Below are 27,433 nucleotides of genomic sequence, written 5' to 3'. Positions count from 1 at the left end.
TAATACGACAATGAAACGTACATTATTTACTAAGTTTCTAGCCTTACATATTAAAATACCTTAATATATATAAAAAAATTATAATTACATTCTACGAACACTGTTGAATAACCTATTTTGTTGATACAAGTATCTATGCTTAGAAAACAGTTTTTGGTAATCTGTATGAATTTATTTTATCCAAATTTATTCCTGTGGTTTCATCATGTTTCAATTCTATGTTTGAAGTTAAGCACAAAGTTACACAAATGGGTATGTCCTCAGACATACTGCTGTGCGTACTGGGATGTTTGTCAACAAATATAAAGTTCAAGATATGATTTACCATTGAACATGCTGCACATCTGGAACTGGGGAAACTTTATAGCCATAGCAATAAATTTGCTACCAGCTACTAATATTGGTAGACCAATATTAGTCTACTCTAATAAGTGGTAGACTCGTTTGTCCCTACTTCTTTTCTAAATTAGGGACAGCTGTACCTCAACTTTGAGATATTATTACATGACCGCTTTGAACATAAATGTTCATTGAGAATGGAAGTACCAAAAAAAAAAGATGTCTGATTTTATTGTTTCATTGCTATAAAACTATCATTTTCACCAATAATTTAATTCTCATTTAGTTGGACTTGAATGTCACACATTTGTAAAGAATCTTAACCAAAATATACAGCATTTTTGTTCACAATAAATGAACCAAAAGTATTTTGTATTCATGACAAAGCTGCTGCTGTCCCTAATTTCCGTCTATGTATTAGACGAAAGGCAGCCATTCAATAGCATCCTACTATCCACCATACATGCTAAGTAATTGACTGTCACCCTTATAACGCACTCACAGCTTAAAGTGAAAAAATATATTTTGTGGTAATACACGAATTCGAACACAGCACGCCTGCTTCAAAATCCAAAGCCCTGTGCAATGCCAACGTGAAGTTTGTTTGTTTATTTTTGAATTTCGCACAAAGCTACTCGAGGGCTATCTGTGCTAGCCGTCCCGAATTTAGTAGTGTAAGACTAAAGGGAAGGCAGCTAGTTATCACCACCCACCGTCAACTCTTGGGCTACTCTTTTACCAACGAATAGTGGGATTGACCATCACATTATAACGCCCCCATAGCACGACGGGGACGCGAACCCGCGACTGTCAGATTACGAGTCGCACGCCTTAACACGCTCGGCCATGCCGGGCCCCAATGTGAAGTCAAACAACAACAAACCCTATAATATTGTTATTAAATTAATTCTTGCGATAGCATCATTTCGTCAATAACAAATTAATAAAAGTTACGTTCATTATAATTCAAGTATGACTTTGGTAGACTAACAGTTAATATTCATTTAACACCAAGGCGCGCATTGGTTATAGCTGTAATCCAGTAACTATTAAACTATTATGAGAAACGAAACTAGAATTTTAAAACCTAAGCAGCACCTCAGCGCATGTGAACCTACAATATTCAATTACAGCAATCCTTTATTTCGAACTGATTATAACCGGATAAAGAAAATGAATATAACTTTCACAATGCTACCACAGCTAAAACTGTAGAGAACGTTGATTTCAGTATCTTGAGCCACGAATTTTTGAATAAGCAGTTCGATATGCTGACCACTAAGCCATGCCCATTCCATTACGAGAAGTGAGCCTAAATCAGTGATATCAAGACGGATCTAAGTTTATGAAAAACATTTAATCCATCATAAAGCTGGTGCATTTTCAATTATATTAATGATTAATGAGAGTAATTAGATTATATATAGCCCGGCATGGATAAGTGGTTAGGGGCGTTCGACTCATAATCTGAGGGTTGCAGGTTCCAATCCTCATCACACCAAACATGGTCGCCCTTTTAGCCGTGGGGGCGTTATAATGTGTCTATCAATCCCACTAAGAATTGGCGGTGGGTGGTGATGACTAGCTGCTTTTTTTCCAGTTTTACACTGTTAAATTAGGGACGACTAACGTAGATAGTCCTCGTGTAGCTTTGCGCGAAATTCAAAACAAAGAAACAGATTATATGCATCTCACATGCATGGCTGTCGTTATCATAACATAGCAGTAGACAAATGAAGATGGAGAAAGAGTTACAAGTGTCATATATATGTAAAAACGGCTCGTTTGGGTTGAGAAAATATTTTACATAGAAGAGCGAACAACGTTTCGACCTTCTTCGGTCATCGTCAGGTTCACAAAGAAAGAGGTAACTGACCGGAAGCTGACCACATGTTTGGAAGGGGTTGTATAACTGAGTGTCGGAATGTAGAGGGCGGTGTTAGATGTTTGAATATATAATTTTATTTTATTATATTAACATAGCTATAAATTAATTTTGCGTTTGTTTATGTTTGTTTCTTTATTTAGTATTTGAGTGTTTTTCATGGTTATGTTGTGTTTATTTGACTTGCAGTGTTCGAAAACGTGTGAAGGTGACTTTTTATGTTCTTTTAATCTGGTTTCAATTTTTCTACTTGTTTCTCCAATATAGAAGTCGTGGCAGTTATCACATTGTATTTTATAAATAATGTTGGTGTGGTGTTTGTCAGTGTAGTTTTTACATAGTATAGACCTCAGTTTTGTGTCTGGTTTTTGAATAAATTTGGTATTAACTGGAATGTCATATTTTGTTATTAGTTTTTGCCAAATGTTGGTTATTTGTCTGCTGATGTCGGGAGTATATGGTATGCAGCAGTATATGGTTTCGTGATTTTTTGATTCGTGAGATATATTTACTTTTGTTGGTTGATTTTGCTTTCTGTCTAGGTGTGTGCATATAACGTTTTCTACGGTTTGTGGAGAAAACTTATTGATGTTGATAAAGTATTGTTTTATTTTGTCTGATTCATCGTTAATTTTATCTGGTGAGCATAGTTTTATGGCTGTGTTTATTTGGTTTCTTAGTATGTTGAGTTTTTGTTTTGTTTCATGTGCTGAGTCCCAAGGAATGTATAGTCTAGTATGGGTGATTTTTCGGTGGATTTCTGTTTTGAATTGTGTCGGTTCTTGTAATTTTGAGGTTAAGAAATGATATTTGATTGCTTCCTTCCTGTTCACATGTGAAGTTAATGTTGGAATGTATAGAGTTAATATGATTGAAAAATTTAAGTATGTGTTCTGTAGATCTGAATCCCGCAACCGTGTCATCTACATATCTGTACCAGTATAGTGGTGGATGTAATGCTGTGTTAATTGCTTGTGTTTCAACTTGTGTCATAAAAATATTGGCTGGAACTGGTGATACTGGGTTGCCCATGCTTAGGCCATTTGTTTGTATATAGTTGTGGTTGTTGAACATGAAGTTTGTCTTTATCGTGGTGAATTCTATGAGGGTTGCTAATTGGTTGCTGGGAATGTCTATAGTTGGGTTAGGGTCTCGGATATAGAGTTCTAAGGCTATCTTGCAGGCTTCACTGGTTGGAGCTTCTGTAAAGAGGGATATAACATCGAAACTGGCCATTGAGGCTTTATGATTAAGTTGCTTTAGATTAGACTTGAAATTAAAAGAGTCTTTGATGAATGAGCTGGCTGATGTTACATATTTGGAGAACCTGACGATGACCGAAGGTCGAAACGTTGTTCGCTCTTATATGTAAAATATTTTCTCAACCCAAACGAGCCGTTTTCGCATATATATTTCTCTACAAGTGGGTTTTCTCGACATTACTGATTACGAGTGTCATAGTTCAAAGATCAACGCACATTGACAACCGGACGATGTAAGGAATGCATTATGCTACTGTACCTGACACAATATTTAAATACGAGATTTGTTTCGCAGAAGGTTTCGATCTTTACCTGTGCCTATCACTTTAAAAGTAACTTTAAATATAATATATTAAAATGTACTGCATTCCAAACTTCATAGACAACCACATTACAGTACAAGAGAATTAATTATTAAAACCAAATAAGTCTGCTTTTGGGTAACCAATAAAAGTGGGTTTTCTAAAAAGCAAAAACAATAAGTTAAAGTCACAGTTTTCCTAAGTAATACCATTAATAAACACATGTGTTTGTGCTTTTCTTATAGCAAAGCCACATCGGGCCATCTGCTCAGCCCACGGAGGGGAATCGAACCCCTGATTTTAGCATTCTAAATCCGGAGACATACCGCTGTACTAGCGGGGGGCTAATAAACACATATAACATCGAGAAAGCACCAGTTAAATACAATAAACATGAGTTTTTATTCTTTTACAATAAAGCATATCTGTGCAAAAATAAAATAAATTGTCCACTTTTCAATAGAACATGACTTGGCATTAACTTTCAGTTTCGATTTTGTTAATTTTTTTATAAGATTTTATAATCTGCACGTTAAAGTCACACTATTCTCAAATGATTTTAAGCAACCAATCAAGAAGTAACTCAAACAGTACCGTAAAACACACGACGTACGTTGTATCCCAAGCATTATTAGGTGTCACCTAATAAATGTCAGCGAACTGTTATTCAGGTCAAACTATAACTTTTAAGTTATGATTTATTTGCTTGGTTTGCAATATGTTACTGTGGCAACGGTAGCCACAGTAACAGCAAAACCAACACGCTTAGGAACAAACATAAAAAATAAAATAAAAATAATTTTATGTGCGTAATAAATCATTTTTGACGTCGGCTTATTTTTACAGTTACATTATTATCTTCCAAAACAATACCTATAAAGCCAACAAAATACTTTTAGATACAACGACTTCTTAACAAGTACTAAAATCACTAGTTTTTTCTCTAACATCAGTCATTCACACATTAAACTTTTTAAGTAAACTATTTCTTTCTATGCTACTAACTCTAGAATGCAAGTGTATAAAAATATAGGTTTAATAAACGTTATTATTACATGGTTTTCCTACACACGTTACAAAAGTGCCAATTTTCGTGGATCTATAAATAAAAATTACTTTATCTTCCTGTTCGAGGTGAGACGTATTAATTATAAACTGATCAATAGATTTGTTTCAAGTCGCACTAAGTTCCAGAATCATTAGAATAGGTCAACTAATTCTATGAGAGCCTGTATGCAAATATATATAGGGGTAGACAAAAATGTTAATTTGTTACATCTTTTATTAGATAGCAGAACAATATGTAAAACTATATGTTTTTAGAACTCACTCAACAATATCTGTTCAAATATGATCTCAAAACCTAATTTTTACAATGGCTTTCATAAATACCTGTAATTTTCATAACTTTAGTTACATTTTCTCATAAAAAGTGTTGTGCACCTGCTGTAGTTTTTTAGATCTTCTCATTCCAATTATGAAATGATCAAACAAGTTTTTCTGCAGTTGTGGAGTCATTAAACGATATCTTAAAAATAAGAGAATTAATGTTACAGAATGACCAGGTCAATCATCTGATATCAATCTGATTGAAAATTTATGGGATGAGTTAAACCGATTAATGAAAGATTGCAAGTCAAGCACAGAAGATGAACTCAAAAAAGGATGGCAATCAATCACTCAGGATTATCTTCACAAACTCAATGAAAGCATGCCACACTATGTAAAGCAGTACTGAAATTCTAGACAATGCCAACTAAATATTGACTTGCAAAACTGATTTGTGTTATTTTGAGTTTCATATTTGTGTTTGATTATTTTTTTTGCTTAAACCTATCAAATTTCAATGGTTTCTTGCCACCAAACAATCAGCCAGTGAAAAATTCTTCTGTTTTCCCTGCACATCAAATTATGCTTCTTTCATTCAATTACAACAGAACACTGCACCTGCTCTTCCCAACCTCTTGTTATAAAGATCAAAGTAACTGTGAGCTTGTTTCATTATCAGAATATCACATCTCAATATCAAAGACTTTTCACTGTATACCAGGGTAATCTGTGAGGAGGTTTTCTGTTACACTGAAATGTTGAGCACCACAGTGTTTACAATTTTAAAACAGTAATTGAAATTTCATGCATATCAGCCTTAGAATGTACAATGGTTACCCCAAAAGGATTAAGTTACCCATGATGTTACTTGACAGTATGGATATTTTCCTGACATTATGTTTGTCATCTGTATTATCATGTTCAACTGTGTAGAACAGTCAACAGACATAGTTATCAAACCTAGGAAAATAAAAATCCCTTCACAATTAAGGATTCCATGAAAGATTTGGCAAAAGCCAATATTCAATGTGCTGTTTCTTTGTAAAAGAACCATGACACGTTTTGGTTCCAAACAAAAACACTGAACTCACAAACCTGCAAATGATGAAAAACTAGGAAGACAACACATTTCCAGAATGTGTGTTTTTCAATGTATTTCAATGAATATATGCCTGAAGAAGTGCACCAATGCCTAAGGTAAGCAGTATAAAAACATAATGGTACTTTGCATATGTCAAGAAATATATTGTTAACCACACAAGCAACAAAAATATCAAAATAATAAAAAATGTTGAAAATTGACAAGTTATTTGTTTATATTTTTATTTAAAGAAGATGATGTTTTGAGCTAGTACTCTTCATCAGAACATATAACTTACAACAAAAGGCACATGTGTAAAATTTAAAGATTGCATGCATAGCATTTTGAATTTTGAGCATGAATTGCATCTTATACATAAATAAAACAGACCAAAATTAAAATTGAAACAAATAAAGGAAAGAGTAAGAATCTACAAGAAAAAAAGTGTTTATCTAAATCAGATAGTTGTAGGGTCCCCAAGCTGTAGATCATGGGCATTTGCAATGTGTATGTGTGGGGGGTCAATATTTTATCATCAACAACCACACAATTGAGGACTTTTCAATTCTTAGACTTACTAGTGCACTTCAAAAGGATATTCCACTGCTTGAAAAATTTATTGTTGTCTGTTGGAAGCAGAACCAAAACCTCCTACCTGACCTTGAAATGTCTATCTTTGACCTTCTCATCACAGAAGTGCTCCTGACTGCTTAGCTGCATAGAAGCTTCTTCAAGCAAATTGATAAGTCTCCTCCAGTCATTTTTTAGGTTTAATATGTACTTGTGTGTGTTCTTTACTTCTGACTCTTCCTGTCAACAGTTCTTTCATCATCTGCATAAGACTTCATAGTATTCTTCCTTATAGTAACTTTTTGTACTTGCTTGTGTGACTTTTTGGTAAGCAAATACTACAGCTTGTAGGTACCTGTTCTAGTCACATTGTCTCTCCTGGCACATCTTTTTCAGCATGCTCTTTAAGACTCTATCAACTGTCTCACAAAGTATATTACATATGGGGTAGTAAAGAGCTGCCTAGTGCTGATGAGTCTGCACATCTCTTGCATCATTTCTGAGGTAAAGAGGGTCCCTCTCTCACTCAAGACTTCTTTTGGGAAGCCTAATCTGCAGAAAACATTCAGGAGGGCTTCTGCTACTTTCTCCTTCTCTATCTTTGGCATAGTTGACTACTGTCAACATGTACTAGTTGCCTTTATCCAACACAGGTGCTAGTGGTCTAATCGAGTCCACAGCTACTCTGCTGAACAGCTCTTCAATGAGAAGCATCTCACCCAGTGGCACCATAGCTACTTTCCATCTAGACAATGACCTTTGTAAGATGTCACATGATCTGCAGGATCTGAACACATCTCTGATGACCCCAAGCCAATGGAAGTTGTCAGTGGTTCTCTATGCTATCTTCTTTGCCCCTAGGTGTCCTTCCACCACTGACCCGTGATAAAGCTTCATCAATAGAGTCTGATATTCTGCTGGTATTATGCTGTGTCTAATTTCCTCTGTAGAATTGCCCTGATAGATATGGTACACCACTACTTTATAGTTCTCTATTTTGTTAGTTCCTTTTCCCTATGTCTTGCACATGACTTTCTCTTAGGCACTGTCCCAAAGTTTTTGTAGTAAAGGGTCTTTCTTCTGTGTCTATTTTAATTCCTGTAGACCTACAATCAGGATATCACTTTTTAACACTTGCAGGGGCTTGATATCTTGCTTAATCTTCCTTTCTTGAGTTCGAGAAGTGACTTCAAATGTCTCATCAGTCTCCTTCCTCTATATCTCTTCTGCCTGGTATACTGTTCATATGTGGGTGCCTTCATAAACATGTTTTCAAGATCTCTCACATAGTATGGAGTACCCATCTTTTTTCTTGCTATGGAAACTTTGTCACTGTTCCACCAATCAGCACACTGCCTGTCACCTGATCAAAACATACCAAACTGATTCTCCCTGCCACATCCAGTGTCTCACAGGGCCTTCACATTCATTTTCCAGACACAGCCTTCACCTACTGGCATGTTGTGTTTGTTGGCACCTTTTTATTGTTTATCACATGCACCAATCACCATTGGCACTATTGACCCATTTGTAAACTTGAAATGACCATTGGTCATTAACTGTTTAATCATGAAGGTAGCAATTTCTCCTTATGGTGAATTTAATCTGTTGTTTCTACTCAGTTTCTTCTGGCAGTAACATCCTTGATAATAGCCACTCTTTTGGTGTTTCATGCGAGGACCATCTTTGTATGTAGCTCCAGCTGCTTTACATTCAAATTTATGCTGTTGCTTGTTGATGACAGATTTACACTCATCTGCAATGTGTCCCATTTTATAACAAATATAATATTTCTTCTTCCTTTTGTCCACAGGGTTTTTGTCACCTTTGATGGTATCCTATTTCTGGTTTGCCACCACTGGTTTCAACTTAAGCATTTAATCTTGGACATACCCATTATACTACAACCACAGGATTCCATATATTGTTCTGCTAGCTTGATCATCTCATCCATGTCTTTTGATATTCTCTCATTTTGGAACAGTGATATCATCAATAGAACACATAATCATGAATTGTTCATGCACTAGTAGATCTGCCTGTCCTTCAAAACTATTTTCACACTTGGAAATGCCAGTCCATCTTGTGAAATATTGTCATAGACATGTCACAAGCTAAAATAGTCAGGTTTGACTTTTCTGAACTTCTAACAAAAATATTCCTCAGAAAGTTTAAATAATTTCAGCAAGACCACTTTTAACTTGTTATAGTCCAAGGAGTCTTCTAGTGTCATGCCTTCATATACTTGTAGGCCTTTTCTTGTGAGAAGGGGCCTCATACAGTCTGTCCAGTAGCCTTTGTCTTTGTTTTTTAGAAGTTAAGCACAAAGCTACACCATGGGTATCTAAAAACAGTTTCTAGCATTGTAAGTCCACAGTCATACCACTGTTTCACAGGAGAGTACCCAAAATAATAAAAACTATTACCTTTTCCAGAAAAGAACACACAAACATTTTATACATCTCAAAGAGTGTGCTAGCATTCTCTGTGGAGAGATGCAAAGAAACAGTTGGGTGCTTCTGTTGCAATAATCATAGTTTTCCATGAAAGCATCCACTTTATCTTTCTGTTCATTGAATTTGGGCAGCTTGAGATAGCTAGCCTTGACCCCACAGTCACTTTTGGGTTCTTTGTCTTTTTATTGGGTGAGCTTGGTGATTTCAATTTGTACTCTTATTATGTCTATTTCCAGACTCTCCTTTTCTTCTTTCAGTCTTAAATCCTTTCTTCTCTAATTATTGTTGTTGCTTATCAAATTCTTGTAAATCACCATCATTAAGCCCAAATCACTGACCCCTCTCTACCCATTTATCAAAATCAGTTTACATGGTTATATAATGTGATTGTAATATATATACTACTTTCACCATCACTATTGGTGAAAGTACATACAGTTGTTTGTATATAGGCCTACTTTAGCTGTTGTTCACATCCTCTTCTACTCCCATTTACCATTGTATAATTCTGGCTGCCTCGCTAATGTCAGGGTTTTATATATGTGTGGGCAGGATTCATTTATATGTATCTGTGATAAATTTCAACACTAGATGGACAGCATACAATCCATTTGTTTTAAAACAATATATCTATATTAAAAATTTTATTATACTGCTGATCATCACAGTTGCATCCAGTTTTAATTATCTGTCACTTTTCCATCAAAGTTCAATTGCTTTAAAACACCTTTTGAGAAGACATATTATTCTCCTCTATCTCTGTTGTTACAATATACATTGTAAAACTCATATTAGAAATTCCCACATTATGCTCTTAATGGCTAAATTCACAAAAATGTAGTCTAACTTTACTTTTTTTTTGCTTTTACTTCCATTAACTTAACTTTTTCTTACGTCACTTGGTCCCCTGTGTATACATTGCCCAACTGAAGCTTCAAAATTTCTACAAAGTATGTGACACTATAATGTAACAATATTCACCTAAAGCAAAGAGAAAAATTTAAAAGGTTCAAGTAACATGACATCAATTCACAACTAAACTAAGCAACAAATGATTTGAATATAGTTTCATGAGCAAACATCCAATCAATTATTGTTTTCAAAAATACTTAATTTAATGTTAGCAATTTCTAATTATTTAAATCATAACTCAAATATTAAATTTAAATGAAACAGTCTCTAAAAATCTTATCCATTTACTTTGACTGTCTATACCTTTCACAAGGAAACATTCTCATACTGTTTACCATACTCAGCACCTTACTATCTTCATCAAGTTTGATTAACTTCCTGCTCAAACCTAGTTCATTTTTAATTACAATTATCTAAACAGTAGTAGTGTTTATATTGAAAGTAGTATATATTATCACCACACTCAACATTCTACCTTGAATAAGCCAAAAATATTTAATCTGTTGAATATTCCAAAGTTTGTCCAACATAACTTTCTCTTAATCATCAACACAATTTTATGAATTCTTAAAGGAGAAAAATTTTACAGAAAAGGAACTCTGTCTTCTCAACTATTAAAAACAGTAGACAATTTAATTATTTACTCAAATTCATTTCTTCTACAATAATGCTCCAACAACAACAAAAAACCTGTAACTTTTTGTATATAAGTTACAGAACACATAACACTATTTGTGCTTCATATTTGGTCTCCAAACTTTCATGCTTTATCCTGGTCTTAACAATAACTTTGTTGATTTTATTTTTATAAATTTTAGTATATTTGATTTTTCTCCAAGTTTAAATTTTTTTTTTTAAGTTTTGTGTTTATGATTTATTATTTAGTTGATTCCTTATTTATCCATTTAAGATACAACGTGTAGTTGGAATGCAAGATTTTATAAATAATACAACCATTTATGTCATGTTTAACTGAATGTAAACATTTCTGAAGTTTCATTTGCAATTTTCTATTTAGGTCAGTTTCCAAGTATTTCTTGATTACGAGAAACCCATTTGAAATATACATGTATCTCAGATGGCTGGTATGGGTATTAACACTTTTATTGATAAGGAGAGAACAATGTTTTGACCTAGGAAGGTCCAAATGTTGTTCACTCCTTATCAATAAAGGTGTTAATACCCATACCCATTCTGAGATACATTTCCATTTGTTCTCATAATAATTTGTAATTGGTGAATGTCATGATTTTCAAAATTAAGAACAAGACAACTGTTTACAAATTTCTCCATATAAATATTAAAGGCAAATCTAATAATTGCTAAAGGTAATAATACAATAATTACCAAAATGCCATTTTATGGTAATGTTGACAACATAGAGTTCTTGATAACAAAAACATTATTCAATACTTTTACTCCCCATGTAGAATATTTGACATAATTAGTTAAAAAGTGTTAATCACCTGCATTCTCTAGCACTTGATGCCTACATACAAAACACTCATCTTAGATACTCAAAAGGCATGAAGATGTGAGGGAAAATCTCAAAATGCTCCTCACAAGCTGAGTAAAATATTCATTGTCTGGATTATGAATTGGAAAAAAATTTGAGGGTGAATGCTCTGATAAATAACACAAAAATCCTCTCTTTCAAACAACTTACTATAACATTATTACAGTATTCATTATTACCTCACCAAAAGTTTTGTAAAAGCTTTAAGAACTTAGCATGTATTTACTTAAGACATGGTATAACACTATGTGACGATCAGGGTAACTTTGTAGGAATAAGTGTCAGCCAAAACAGTGGAAGTATAGGTGTCTTCTCTTAGCCACTTTTAACATCCTGCTATTAATGTCCTTCTTCAATGTTTCACATGATTAATTAATCGACAGCTATTGGCCATAGAAGTGTATCATGGGCCAAAACATAGTTGAAAAGTCATGGGTCAGAGTAGGAAGTGGGTATAACTCACGAAATGGCTCTTCATATCAGGTGTATGTTAGTTGTTGGAATAGAAACATCAGATGAGTTTATGTATTATTGCAACAGAGGCACCCATTGTTTCTTTGCATCCCTCCACAGAGAATGTTAGCATACTCTTTGAGATGTATAAAATGTTTGTGCATTCTTTTCTGGAAAAGGTAATAATTTCTATTATTTTGAGTACTCTACTGTGAAACAGTGGTATGACTGTGGACTTACAATGCTAGAAACTGTTTTTAGGTACCCATGGTGTAGCTTTGTGCTTAACTTCTGAAAAACAAATTGTTTTTAGTGCAACAACATAGTGCTATCTATGAATGCAGTTAACTTAAGCCAAAGATAACAAATGCTCAGTAACAGAAATAATGGGGGTGAAGGGGGTTGTGAAACCCTCATTAACATGCCCCTTGTTTCAAACTATCACAACACAAAGTTTGGTTGGAATTGGCCAAGCCGCCTAGGACTAGTGAAAGGATAAACAGACAAACACACAGACTTTTGTGCTTTATACATATAGATAATGTCTCTAATGAATAAAAGTTATATCAGTACTGCACATATTTTTTTAAATAAAGGTACTTACTAACAAGTAATAAAAACTGTATAGCAGTTTGTTATATAGGACTAGTTTCAATAATATAAAAATTACTTTTATTTTACTTTTCAGCAGGAGCTATTAATAAATAAAAATAATTATTACAAATAAAGGAAATCTTTATACTGTGCTCTGATGAAGATTTTTCTTTCATTTATAAATATGAGCTGCTATACCATGAGTCACGATCTTAGTTTTTGTTATTTTCTGAATCAAGTTCTAAGTAACTGAGGCTATTTAAGCAGCATGAATATTTCTGCTTTTTCCTAATCTTGGTTTAACTATAAAACTGCAAGCTTGTAACTTGAAGCTGTTTTCTAATAGGCCTTAAAATAGCATCACCTCATGACAGTACAACAGAAACGTTGTGCTAATTCAATGCTATACACTCATTATCTTTAAAGCAAAAGTACTCACCAGTGGAAATTAACTTTACATAGCTTGACAAATTTCTGGAAAACATTCCCTTTATCATCTTGTAAAACTGCATTTCTGTTTATTTTTTATAAATTGGATGTTTCCAAAAATATTTGCAACTAATAATTTTAATGTATCACAATACAGTAGATCAGTATTATTTTAATATGAAATTGGAATTTAAAATGTGTAGATAACATTTACATTTTTAGGTTTTACTTATTAATATCATGAAGATTAGCATTAAATATAAGATTAAGAGTTCAACAGATAACAAATGCTGGCTGTCATTTATTCATCATGAGATATAAAACAAAATAAAAATAACAAACACTACATTTACACTCTTTTGTGATAAGTAGTGTTCTTACAGATCTCTCAGTTTTCCTGTATCATTATAAAGTAATACACAATAACAGTGATTTAGCTCTTAAAACTTTACATAAGCAAAGCATGATCCTACAAATTTATAAAAATGCAAAATATAGTGAATGTTGAATATACAATATTGTTTAGTATAAGAGTCATGAGTTTGTTTGTTTAGTGATTATTTAGTTTTCCTAACAAGTGTTTAAATTTCATTATTTTAAAAGCAGTAGTTATAACAAATGTCATTAGGCAACTAGTATGAATTGTACATTGTGTGTGTGCAGTTCAATTATTGTAAATTGATGCCACAATATTCAAACCTTCTGTATTTTTTTTTCTTTAAGTGAGTATTGCTACATCATAGCATATCCTAGGTTTTAGAAAGTTCTAGGCCTCAGTTGTAAAATATATATGTTACATATATATAGATGACCAGGTGAGGCAAATTTAGTTCAGCCATAAAAGAGTTAATTAATAAAAAAATATAAGGTTAGCCAGCATATGAGTGATTTGCCTTAACAGGGGATTTCTATAGTGCATTTCACAGCTGCATTGTTGCTGTTTGTTATTAAGTGCAAAGCAACACAAAGAGCTATCTGTCCTCTATCCACCACATGCATTGAAACCCAGTTTCTAGTAGTATAAGTCTGCAGATATACAGCTGAGACATGTGGTGTGTGCTGTATTGTAACAATACAGATATGAAATATAATCTCTCTTGTCATTTTTGTTCTAAAGTAACTGAACCAAGACTGTGTGGAGTTTTGATTAAAAAAAAAGACAATTATATTTTTAAAGTTCTGAATACAACTGTGGTAATCAACAAAAGAGTTAAGTAAGTCGGACAAGATGAAGTTACTGAAAAAATGAGGTTAGACTGCATGATTATTAGTTTAGCTGTATAGAGTGATATTTTAAAGTGAGTTTCACAGTTTGATAGGGATAATGCATCTTGTCAAATGGTGTTCTAAAGTAACTGAGCCTGTCTTTGTGCATTTTGCCAAAAATGAGACAATTATTTAAAGTTAGAACTATAACTGTGGTAACCTACAGAGTAATGTGAGTGAATCTATCACAGATTCTACAGTAACAAACAAGAGTAGAAAGATTAATTTTTGTCAGTTAGATTCTAAAGAGATTCAAGTAGTCTAAGTTGACTTTTGACAAGAAAAGAAAATTATTTAGCTTTAGATCCAATTTTGATGTCCTATCATGTAAAAAAATTTTGCACGCCTTTGACTTGTTGTGAATATGTATAATATTTTTAAAAAGTGGATTATGTGCTGTATGTTTACTGTTTGAATTTATTGCCAACAAGTCACAAATACCTACTGTAAAAGAAAATCTCTGCTTACATAGGTAAGACCCCAAAACTGAAAAATATGCACTTAATACAAATTTTGCCACTACATTATGGTTAATTTATTCTGTAAGAACAGATTAATGTTTAATATCAAATATTTTCATATACTATGGTGTTGTGTTGAAAAGATAAATACAACAATATATTTATAGTCATGGCTATGTAGTACAAACAAACAAAAAACATTTTTCTACTGTAGAAAACCAGCATGTCTTTGGCTTCCAAATTTAGCAACTATAATATATTTCATACTTAGTATAAATTCAAAATTATACCATCTTTCTATTATTAGACTTCATCAGACAACAGTACAAGTATAAAAGTAAAACAATATTTTAAAAAAAAAATGGTTTAAAGAAAAATATTTACATGTTATATAGATTTTAAGAAATTAAATTAACTAACAGGACACAGATAAACATATAATGCAACCAACAATTTGGAGAACTTCATACTGCTTAAATTGAAAACATTCAAATTAACCTAACATGTACCCATAATTTTGGTATGGATATCATCAGAGGAGTCAATTTAGTGTAAAATAATATATTTTATAGATCAATTGTACATCTAGATTATAAATATATTAAACAATACTACCAAAACTGAAAATTTCTTCCATCGTGGATATAATTATGGTCTTTCATCTAAATTTATAATCTGATTTTTGTCAGTAATTTATGTATTTATTTTTTTTAAGTTTCTTGACTGTGCAATAAGTTAGCACCAGCACAATTAACAATCATTGAAAAAAAAGGAGGAAATAAAAAATTGGCTGTTACTTAATATATGATAGGTGAAGATCATAGTGCATTAGTTGGACTGAGGCTAAAATTAATGCACAGCTAAGTAACTTCAAACAGATATAAATGTGAATCTATATAAATATTAAAAGAAAATATTATTTCAAACTTAAGTGAAGGATTGGGATTTAATATCTTATGGAAGAGATTGTTTTTCAGTGGAAAAATAATAATCAATATTTGTGATCTAAATCCTAGTTGGAATGTTTTCATTGTTGTTTGGTGAATAATAATGCACATTGAACTGAGACCTCTGTTGATGGCAAACTGTGCTTACAAATAACACATCAGGAAAGTTTTATTACGTGTGATGCAATCTTATAATTTATTATTGTTTGATACAATTATGAGTGTATTAAAGTGCATAGAATTTGTTATTAATCAAACAATGCCTAATTTAATCATGGCTGATAATGCCATCTGTTTAAATATTTACATAATCATATATGTACTTGAACAATTTTTTTTTAAAGCCTTGTTATTATTTCTGTAAAAGCTGTCATCTATTTCAATATCAATGTATATAACCTATTTTCTTGTACACTGTCTCATATATTAAGTGGTCTGTAAAAGAAGGCTAAATGTACAAATAAATTGCTCCTTTAAGTGATTCATTTGTGAACACTATAAAGTATATGGATAAAGGTTTACACAGTTTTTTACTACTGAACAAGAAATTTCTATCCTTTCTAGTTTATTTACAGCCAGGAATAATAATAATAAATTATATTATTTGTTGAAAAGAAATGTTTTGAAAAAGTTAATATTTTATTAAAGTGAAAATGTACTACCCATAGATACTTATCACCTCTTTCAAAAGACTTTCTCAATTAGCAGAGCCCTCTATTGCCACAAATGTTTCACTCATTATTAGCTTTGTAGCTTCCACTTCCTCCTGCATATGTGCATGGAAGTTATCATGTAGCAACCCTCAACTACCACTACTGTAACTAGCACCCTATTTAATTCTGCATCTGTGAATCTCTTCAGGATTAGTCATGACCAAGTCAACCAATACACCAGAAATGGGATGGACAGGTGGGTAATGTGAGAAATACACTTCCAGAGATTAGAAAAAATGTGAGCCCAACACTGAAGACATGGTCAGTAAATCTGCAGATGTAGTAACAGCAGTGACAGTTGTAACTACTTGAAACTATGAATACACATTCACAAAGTATAAACTCAAACAAATTGAACAAGAAGCATCTAGAGAAAAAAAAAGCACTAAATGAAAATACAATGAAAATCATGAGCTAAATAATACACATCATAAAAGTAAGACTGCCAATTGAGAGGATATTAACAGGTATATTATTAGAAATGGCACTAATTACAATAGGAGTAGTGTCACATTTCTATTGGTTGAGGGTTTTAGTATGATCATTTGTAAAGTTAGTTAGGCCTAACTTACAAGGTACAAAGTGTACAAACCAGTACAAAAGTATTAAGAATAAAATAAATAAATTTGTGTTTGCTCTGTGGACTGAACTTTAATTATTTTCATCAAGTAATTTATGATAACCTGCCAACAAAAGAACAATATTACAACACTGGTGTCAGAAATAGAATTATTTTGGGTAAAAAAATGGAGCTTTGAATATATCTGCATTGATCTTCAACTATAAATGTAATAACCACAAGGCCTCAGAATAAAAGTGAAAACTGTTTGTGATGATAAAATTATTATGGCAAAATTTACAGGAGAGAACTAGAAAACTAAAAGTCTAAGAAGAAAGAGACAAAATTTGAAAAATGTAGAAGAAAATTTATAAAGGAGCAAGAAGAAATGGACAGTAAATTAAGAAAGGAGTTAAAAGAAAGAGACCTATTATTTATGGATGAATTAAAATTAAAGATAAATCTGATTGAAAAAAAGATCAATGAAACTATTGGATGTGTACAGAGAAACCACAACAATAAGAGTGAAGAAGTATGGAAATTAATTAAGTCAAAAGTAAAGAAAAGCATCAATGAGATAGAAAAGAACATCAGTGACAAAATAAAAACCTAGAAAATGAATTAGTAAATGCAAATATTAAGTCAGTCACATCTGTTTTTGCACTGGATCATGAATTCTAATAGAAAACATTATCTACTGCCAAATATGAAATAGGAAAATGTACTTGTTTCACAGTTTTTATCACTACTGCTCCATCACCTATTAATGAAAAGTATTCCTGGAATATTCCAGCCATGACATTACCATATACAATTACATAATTTAGCTGGCAAGTTCAATATTGACCAATATTAAAACCAATTTACTACGATGGGAAGGCATTATGGGAGGCATACCACTCTCAATTTGAGAATATTTCAACAGGGAAGGGATGAAATAGTGAACAACAAACTATCAATCTTCCTACCCACATAAAAGGGCCAACCTTGGTAATTGTTATGGATTCCCACTGGAAGGTTACTTCATAACCTGTTCCAGAACAAAGTTCTGGATATGTCTTTTTGATGTGACATTCTGTTATATACAGGTGACTACCAATGAGTATTTTATCCAAACCTGTAGAAAAGATTGAAAAGGCTTACTCAATTATCTTATGCAGAAGGATTAAATAGCACTTATAGATGGCCATAACAGATGATGATATGAAAATCAGGTTGAATAAAAGTAGTTGTACATCCTTAGAGCAAACTTTATAGTTAGCAGTAGAATTATAATCAATTAAGATCACAATTAAACAACTAAAGACAACATCTCAAAGTTTTATGATCATAAGACTGAGCAATATGGTAAAATCAACCTCCTGCTCTCATGTTGCTTATTCTCTATAACAAAATACTTGAAAAACCAAATATGGACAAAAGTTTAATCTCTTGATACATCATGTACCATCAAAATGGCTGGTGAAATTTTAAAACACAGAAGAGCTGATGGCTCAACAGAAGTCAGAAATACAATTTTAACAACATACATTTTCCTGGAAGGGACTATGGAAATGCTTATGTTTTATCCCAAAGACCATGTATTAATGAAGAATGTATATAATAAAGATGACCAGCTTACGGTACAACAATGTACAATCAAAGATGTGACATTCTCAAATGATTTGATAAATTACTGTGGTCCAACACTCACCTAAAAGATACTCAGGCAAAACTCTGTGAGTTTGAAACCAATAATTCAGTGGATCAAGAATACTGCATAAAAAAACCTCAGGGCAAGTAGTCTTTCCATACAGTGCAAAACCAAAGGTATAGTGAGCACACTGGGATTCAATTATGCCTGTAAAAAGGCTTGCTGTTCTGCAAATGGGAATATATCAGTGGACAGAAACAATGAATACAGTTGGTACTTCCACAATCTCTACATTTCGAAGCACTCCATCATCTTTACTCTCTTCTACCAACTGAACATATGGTTGTTAAAAGTGATTGGAGAGAGTCGGAGAATGTTTTTATTCAGTTGGTTGTCATGGGTCAGTAATGAATTTCTGTAAATAGTGTGAAATATGCTGCATGTGAAAAGTTTCACAAAAGAAATAGAATGGTCAATTACAGTGGTATTGTATTGAAGCAACACAGGAGACTTCTTGTTTATTTCCTTAGTCCTCTGCTACAGAATAACAGTGGAAATGGATAGATCATATTTGTCATGTACTACTTCACCAAACTGTTGCAAAGGGACTCATCAATGCATTCATCTCAAGATTTGATGTTCCTGCAGAGCTTCATAATGGATCAAGGACTGAACTTTAAATCAGACCAATTTGAAGAAACACGTTGGATCCTTGGAATCAAAAAGACCAGAAAAACATTCCTTCATCCATGGTGGATAGATTGCCTTCACACTATAAAATCATTTAGCCACATATGTGGATAAACAACAGAAAAGATGAGATCAAGATCTCCAACTGTTACTAGTAAGTTATCACACAATAGTACACAAAACTACCTGCAACAAATCATCCTTGCTGATGTTTTGGAGAAAACTTAAAGTGCCATCCAATATGTATATCATGGGTTTCAGAAAAGAATGACAAATGGACAATTTAGTGTATTTCTATTTGAGCACCATTTATAAAGTTATTTAAACCTACAGCTTAAAAGTTGCAAAGTGTTTAAGCCTGTGAAGAAATGCTAAGGAGGAAATAGTCTAACTTATTAGCACTATGTAGACCATATAAACCTATTTTATTACACTTTACTGAACCAAAGCTTATGTTTCCACAGTGGTGACTAGTAATATATATGTAGTGAAGCTTCTCTCTTCACAAATCGAGTGATCAAGAAATGTTTGACTAATCTACAGTATTCTTTATGATTTCACCAATCCCATCACTGGCACATGTTGATTACTTATAACGTTGAAAACCAGATTGTAATCCTTGACCTGAAGTCAAGTTTTATATCAGTGTACTTTCACACAGAATGGAGAATCCTCTGTTGGTTAACCTCATGTATTCCTTTTGAAAAGATTACACTATGTAACAAAATTTTTACTTTTTCTTGTTCCTGGACAGAAAGTGTTATTTCCCAATTGCTTATGCCTAAAGTAAATGGAAAACACTTATTTTTCTCTTAAAACTTCGCTTTTGTGACCTTGGAGTGTATAACAAAAACATGATGGGAGACTATATTTGGGAGCTGATACGTGAAAGTGATTAACATTACAGTTGCAAATCTCAAAAAAACTACTCACTTCTAAGCATTTTTGTTCATTTTTGTATAACTTTAGTATAAATGCATGTAGATCTTGATTCATATGTTGTTTTATTCAAACCTTACGTAAATGAAAATGCCATTTTTACACAGAAAATAGGTTAATTTCTAAATTTCATTATCCAGATCACAAAAGCAAAGTTTGAAAGGAATAATGGCCATTTTCTGTACTTTTACAACATAAGCAATTAAGAAATAACACATACTATCCAGGAACAAAATTTGTGTTAGATAGTGTTATCTGTATATTACTTTAGAATGCTTTAAAATTAGCATAATGTTCTTGAATTTGAACTGATTTTATAACATAATTGTGAGCTTCGAAATGCATAAAATTTAATTTTTGGGATAATTGTATTTAACACCATATTTAAAAAATATCATTAAAAAGTTTTTTTATATTAAACCCATGATACTCATACACAATGATGGATTAACATTGACAATAGGCCTACAACAGTAATATGTATATTTCAAGAAAGTAATTAAACCTATAGAATTCACATGAACATATAAATTTTCAAATTCTATGAGTGTATTATCTAGCCATGTAGCTGCTATGTTTATTGTTACTGAATTAGCATTTGTAATATCTGAATTATTTGTGCACTGTGGGTTTATTTTATTACTACTTTTATACTCTTGTTTTGTTGAGGTGAGTTTTCCTTTTAATTCTGGAATTTTTGTATTTTGAATTAATGAAAATAATACAACTCTAAGACTTTTAAAGGGTTTCTGCACGTGCTTCCATTATCCTTACTGGTAATACTATCCCACAATAAGATGCAGTTTACCACAGTTACTAAATTTTGCTAACTCAAAAAATTAAGTTGGTTATCTCCATCTCATATAATTCAAGGAGAAAATAAATAGAGTATAAGAAATTGGGAGGCCAACATATGTGTTTGGCATGAGGACCACAAAGAATTATCTATACTCACCCCAATGTAAAAAAGGACTTTTTGGTATATTAAATGAATAAAAGTGAGTGTTAACTTGTTTAACAAACTTATGGGCCAAATGGATAATTATTCTCCTGTAACATGTTTCAATTTCTTCTCACAATTGTTTATAAGAACAGTCATTAACATAATTCTTATGCTTATTTAGATAAAATTTTATTAAATTAAACTTAAAGGTGGTTGTAATATGACATTCAAATGAGCATGAAGTCCAGAAAAAAAAAAGATTTATAATGTTATATAATCACTAGTTTATATTAAGAGTTGTATATCAAAGTTTGAAGAAAAAGCTGTTTAGCTACTTTTTCATCACACAGTAAACTTAATAGAGCTGTTTATCACTCAGCAATTGAAAAACTTGAGAATAGGTTCAGAATGTTTTTTAAAATTACAATATTTTAATCAGTTCTCTTATGAAAACACAACAATAATTAGCTAAAGCAGGTGTTCATTTTCAATTAGACCAATGGGCAAACTTTAATTATACCATTGCTTTTGAAACTATAAATCCTTTACTTACAAAATGTTATTGTAACATTTTCTTTTATTGGCAGGTTCTTTTAAATTATCTGGTAAAAATAATTCAAAATCCAGACCATGTAGGATAAACAATTAGTTTATTTCCTTCTTAACAATACTTACAGGCTTGTAAATTGTAGGCATAAGTAACTTTACAAATGATGCTAGAACAGAAATATCTTCATAAACATTTAAAAACTTATATCTTTGCTCAACTTTGCAGCTAATTGATCAAACAGTTGAGCATACAGACTGAATTGATTTGCAAGCTTACCTGCTTATTGATTGACTCGCCAATATCTAATAAATGTTTTAAAAGTTCACAAAGCTTCTACATTTTCACAACATAAATTTAAAATATCCTACACTTATCTTCAAAACTTCCTTGATCTTTATATCATGCACCCTCTAGCTAACAAACAAATTACAATATTAAAATATATAGTCTATAACTGTATAAACACTGAATTAAAGAAATTTCATACTCTATAAATGTTTTCTGAGCCTATGCTAATAAAATGTGCTGGGATTGATACAAGATTCAATTTCTCTCTAGCTACATTGTTATACAGAATTAGCCTCATCAGTTTACAAGTTACATTTTACATAAAAAAAGTAATGGATAATTAGTGGTTTATTTTTGCATGCTCAAAAGGAGCATATAGCATATATGTTTGGGCTTATGACTAGAACCCAAAATCAGTAGTATCTTCTTTTCAAAAAAATGCACAATGAGAATGTGTTCAGGAAGGAAATGAAGTACCTTGAAATGCTTAACACACTTTATCTCCAATATAAACATCCACTGATCATATATGAAGCTTGTGGCTACTACAGATATTGATACTTACGTGTGGGGGGCAAATTATTTACAGGGGTCTATGACTTGTGGGCAATACATTTCAACAATAAACAGACAGCACATAATTCACTTGTTTTAAAACAATGTATTCAAAACAAGTCAAATGTATATACAAATATTCTTTAAACAGTTCATCACCGTGGTTATATCCAGAACTTTAAATAATTGTCTCTTTTCATCAAGACTCTACACAGTTCAGTTATTTTAGAACCCAACTGACAAGACAGATTATTCTCCTCTACTCTGGATTACCATAGTTATATCCAGAGCTGTAAATCATTCTCTTTTATGTCAAAAAGTCCATACATTCTGTTTCAGTTATTTTAGAACCCATCTGATTAGACAACTTATTATTCTCTAATTAGTTGTTACAATACAATATTTGATAATTACACTTTAAAAGACCTTATTCTACACTCTTTATTATAGTTAAGCTTACATACACCACATAGATCTATTTAACTGTATATCTCATTAACCTTTTCTTATTTTAACTAACTTACTTAGTTGCCTACACATAAATATTGCATGACTAAGGCTTAGAACTTTTTACAAACTATAATATGTTACAATGTAACAACACTCAAGGCAACAAGAAAAATTCACACTTTTACATCTCTATCTGTAAATAATTGTCTCCTTTTTTTTCAAAGTCCACACACGCAGGTTCAATTACTTTGGAACACTCTTTGACAGACAAGACATACATACTATTCACCTTATCCATATTAAACTATAAAATGCACTTGAAAATATCACATGGCTAATCACTAACATGTTGGCTAAATTCCCATCTTCTCACTTTCTTCTGATGGAACTTTTACATTCACTTCACTTTTTCTTGTAAGTCACCTATCTATCTAGCTGTCTATATATATATATATATATATATACACCTTGTCCATTGAGGCCTCTAACTTTCTATAAACTACACAATGTGACAACTTAACAATACTCAATAAGGTAAAAAGAAAAACACCAAAAACTTCAGTAATGTGACATCAACAATATTTGTAAAACCTAGACAACAATGTAATTGAAAAAAAACATGAAAATTGTGACAAAATTTGTCACAACTAACACTTTTAAAACAATCAATCTCCCAGTTGCCATCAGGAAAACTAAATGATCATTAAATATCAAATCACGAAATAAACTAACTAATAAGACTCGCATTCAACAATCTTGTATATTCAACACTCGGAAAGTAAAGTGTGAGAAAAGTCAGGAACTGTAACAAAAACTAGTAATAAACAAAGTAATGCTTATGATTGATAAAACTTATTCTAACCAATAATTACTGAAGAGTGATGTCTAGTACTTTGCTTGTACTGGAGTAAAGCCATATTGGGTACATGATTTGTCAACTGCAGAGAACTGAACCCCAGATTTTAGCAATGTAAGTCTGTAAACAGACCAGCTACAAGAAGGAAAGTAACAAAGAAGTGGGCAAACCCTCTCCTTAACCCAAAGAAGTCCAAAAGGCAACACACATAAAGTTAGAATGACAGGATCTTGTATACCATACTGAACCTAAGGAAATAAAACTCATACAGTCAGTAATTATTAACACTTACCTACACTTCCAAACTATGTGAGCAAAGTAATTTCTACATCTCCAAAAAATTATGGGGAGGACATGAAACAAATGATGCTCAACCAAAAACAGAGGATGAAACCACTCTGCATTTGAAATTACAAGGATACAACAGACCCTCTTCCATGACCAAAGTACTGAACCAATATTGATCAAAAAGAAGAGCAACACTCAACCCAACTGTATTGCAGAGCATAAAATCTGAAATGATATTATGAGTAGGTTTCCAAAGTCCAAAAAGTGATATAAGACTTCCAATACTGCTGCAATGTTTGCTTAGATCCTATCCATGCTTCAATTCATCATAAAGTAAGAGTAAATGAAATATTCAAAAAGATAACAAGATTACTGTGTGACATATAATTAAACTGTTAGAAAAAAGTAAATACAGCATACTAGAAGTCACATAGTAAAATTAAAAAACATATATATATGTATATTTCTTCCAGCTACTAAAGATAAAATACTTCTATGTAGAAAATGCTACAAATATTTATGAATGTTATGATCCTTTGAATGATAATTAGTGTAGTACTATGACTATGCTTCTTTAAGACTTGTATTCAGGCAAGTAGTCATATAGTTTTATTAATAAAAACAGTAGAAATATTAGTTTATCACATGCATGCAGCAGTAATAATTTTCAGCTAGAAAATATAGTCATCCTCAAGTAAAAGGTATATAATTAGTAATGACCCAGTGGAGAGACTTCTGGCTTAAGCTTGAAGCATTGATGGCTAATTTAGTGGTACATTAGTCTCAAAAAACTGGTGCAACCCAGAGATCCTGGGTTCAAGCCCAAGTCAGAACAGATTACTTTTTACTTACTATGGATTACTACAACAATGACCTAAGACAGTGAACACAAACTAAACCTTGTTGAAAGTTTCAGTAAAGTTTTGAAAACAATATATAAAAATAATTAAATATATAAGATGCATGCTCAAATAAAAAATAAGTAAACAAACTAATTTGATTTTTTAATTTTACATTTCTCTTGATTTAACAGATAATAAACTTAAGTATTTTTATAACTTTTCAAATTCTGAGCCCATGAGAGGCAAATAGATATAAAAGCCAAATTATATTAACAACATCAAGAATGAGTGATGCAAAAGAAACACTAAGAAAAATATATGAAAGTTAGGCAGAATATGCAAAATCCACGTTGATACTTAACACAAGCTATGATTCATTTCATAATGTGTCACATTTACTTAATCTATGTATTACTTGATGCAAGTTTGTTTTTTCAACACTTCTTATTTTTGTAAATGTAAAAATGCTGTGCAGTTTTGAAGTTTGATGCATAATAAAAAAAAAATCACATTTCTTAATATTTTAAAACAATATATGTGAGAAAAGGTTGAAAATGTCTTTCCAATTTGCACTTTCTCTTGCACCAATAGACAGGGTTCAGAATTGGAAATATCATTTTACAGATTCACAGCTGATCCAAAAAGTAAATCAATATGGGTTGTTGTAGTTATGAGGTAAAACTGCCAGCCTTCACAGTATTCCTGTATCTGATGTGTATATTCATTGAAAGGTGTCAGAATAAGCTTGTAAGTTAACACTGTGTAAATTTAAATTTGTCATTTAAATATTTATCATAAGTATCATACTATATATTAATTTTTTAAATTACTGATATTTCATAAGGACCACATATCATCTGTGTGGGTAATAATGAACAGAGTAGATAATTATAATAATATAGCCACTGTCATTATATTGGGCTAGGGTCAAGCATACACATGACATTTAAGTGAATAAATATACCACTAATACTCACACTTATGGCAATATATTTTATGCTCAAAGTAGAAACTATGGAAGATTAAAAAAAACACTAGAAAAATAAACACTTTAGCAGTTACAAACCAAAATCTCTTTTACATCTCCAACCCATCCTGCTAAGAATAATTTATAATCATTCAAATTTTTATAGTAGTTCATAATTCTGTGGATTAACCTGGTGGTGGATTCAACAAGATACACATAATTATCACAACATCTGTGAGTTGATCATGTATTGACTTTGCATCATGATTAAACAAGTCACTGAGATGAATAAACATCTAATATTACTTGAATTGAAAATAACAGAATCATTCATATAAGGTTATCTTATTTTCATAATCCATTGTGGTATAGTTCTCAAATTTCAGAGTGTATCCAACCAGCTTTATCACTACCATAGTCATAAAACAGTGCATGGCTTCACTAATGAAGCTTTATCCTATGACCGACAACTTCCAATTAAAATGGTTATTTTTCCGTGTTTCTTCAATTAAGTTTAGGCTTATTATTCGTTCTATAAGACTTTCCTGCAAATTTCAAGTTTATACTGTTATGACTCCTAGTGCATGAGTTATTTTTAGGCCTAACACTGCTTCAAACATCAAATTAAATTTTTAAATGCAGTTAGTTTACTGAAAAGCTAATAAAAAAATCAATAAATTTTATGAAATTAATAACATGTCTCACAAAATTACTCATAATATACACACTCATACACATGCTTACACACAAAAAAAACTAAAACCATTCACCTTCTATTTCAGCTTGTTGACAGATTTCGGTTGTCTGGGTTACCGTCGATATAGCGATGAACGCCGTTATTCCAAGGACAACAGTTGCCAATAGCCTCGTCACACCATTTGCTAAAATTTGTATTGCAACACAAGTTTAGGAATCAAAATCAAATAAATAGAGACACAAATTTTTCCTGAAACATTTTTTTATGATATTAATTTTTTTCTTATTCAGTACGTTATTATCATGATTTTTTAAGAGATATAAAAACTAATGAATTACGTTTTCTGGAGGAAGAAGATGCCACCATTCACTTTGTGTTAATGACATTTGAGATTTAACAACCGTAATGCTTACGAAGGACGCCAAAAGATTAAATAGTGTTATGGAAAATGTGATCTTATGGAAAGAGTTAACTATTAAAAAATAAACTTATTAAAACTTAAACATATCTATTTACACAGAAAAGTAGATTAATCTCTTATATTTCCATTATAATAAAAACAAATTGTTATTAAATTTGTAGTGTCAGTAAATAAAAGAAATGTAACATACAAAATAAATTAATGCATTTGAAAATTCTATTAAGGGTAGGTGAATTAAGT

General features: G+C 31.8%; 1 protein-coding gene across 2 annotated transcripts in view; it reads right to left on the bottom strand.

The window, feature by feature from the left end:
* Positions 1-27,222, bottom strand: part of LOC143223451 (DNA-binding protein RFX2-like) — an 84,542-nt gene extending 57,320 nt beyond the window's left edge. For both annotated transcript variants that reach the window (XM_076451451.1, XM_076451452.1), the window contains exons 1-2: positions 27,111-27,222; positions 26,846-26,956 (exon numbers count right to left, since the gene is read on the bottom strand). The gene's annotated coding sequence lies outside the window, so the exon portion shown is untranslated. The remainder of the gene's footprint in view (positions 1-26,845; positions 26,957-27,110) is intronic.
* Between the last annotated feature and the right edge of the window lie 211 nt (positions 27,223-27,433).

This window comes from Tachypleus tridentatus, chromosome 8 (genome assembly GCF_004210375.1).
Source record: "Tachypleus tridentatus isolate NWPU-2018 chromosome 8, ASM421037v1, whole genome shotgun sequence".
Classification (NCBI taxonomy): domain Eukaryota; kingdom Metazoa; phylum Arthropoda; class Merostomata; order Xiphosura; family Limulidae; genus Tachypleus; species Tachypleus tridentatus.
The sequence above is the reverse complement of the archived record's forward strand: the minus strand, read 5'-3'. Positions and strand labels throughout refer to the sequence as shown.